This window comes from Apium graveolens, chromosome 7 (assembly GCF_009905375.1).
Source record: "Apium graveolens cultivar Ventura chromosome 7, ASM990537v1, whole genome shotgun sequence".
NCBI lineage: Eukaryota > Viridiplantae > Streptophyta > Magnoliopsida > Apiales > Apiaceae > Apium > Apium graveolens.
The window spans coordinates 112,077,215-112,078,318 of NC_133653.1; positions in this window are offsets into that span (position 1 = coordinate 112,077,215).

The window sequence follows — 1,104 nt, forward strand, 5'->3', positions numbered from 1 at the left end:
TCCACTGAGTGTAAGTCTGAGATTCAAGGAGTTACTTGTTTTAGTTGCGGCAAAGTGGAACACATAGCTAGGAATTGCAAGTCAGTGACTCAAGGTAATGTTGGAAATAGTGTGTCCCAAGGACCAGCAACCAGTACTGCGAGAGCTAGGACCTTTAAGATGACCCAGAAGTCTCCAGTTCATGACTCTGATGTGGTGGCATGTACGCTTATTCTTAATTGCGTACCTGTTAACGTTTTGTTTGATTCGGCAGTGTCCAAATCTTTTATATCTGTGAAGTGTGTGAATAAAATGTAATTGATGCTAGAAGACTTAGATGAACCCTTAACTATAGAAGTGGCTAATAAAGATAAAGTACCTGTAAAACAATTTTGTCCTAGTTGTTCCCTAGAGATTTCGGGGTATATGTTTCGTGTTGACTTAATACCCTTCGAGTTGGGAGACTTTGATGTTATTTTAGGTATGGATTGGTTGTCTCGATATAGGGCAAACATTGATTGTAAGAAAAAGAGAGTTGTTATGTACACCTCAGATAATAGAAGGATCAGTTATCAAGGGCAGAGACAAGATAGAAAGTTTCTCTCAGTAATGCAAGCAAGAAGATTGTTGAGACAAGGATGTGAAGCGTACTTGGCTCATGTTGTGGATACGAAGAAAGAGACCCCTATTTTGGATAAAATCCCTATAGTAAGAGAATTCCCTGATGTTTTTCCAGAAGAATTACCAGGATTGCCACCTGATCGTGAGATAGAGTTTTCCATTGATTTGGTACCTGGAGCTGAACCAGTTTCTAAGGCTCCATATAGAATGGCCCCAATGGAAATGAAAGAATTGGCTAAGCAACTTCAGGAATTATTAGATAAAGGAGTTATTCGACCCAGTGTTTCCCCGTGGGGTGCTCCAGTGTTATTTGTGAAGAAAAAGGATGGAAGCATGAGATTGTGCATTGATTATAGAGAGTTGAACAAGTTGACAATAAAGAATAAGTATCCCTTGCCATGAATCGACGATTTGTTTGATCTGCTTAAAGGCGCATGTTACTTCTCAAAGATTGATTTAAGATCTGGCTACCACCAATTGAAGATAAAGCCCGAGGATATCCCC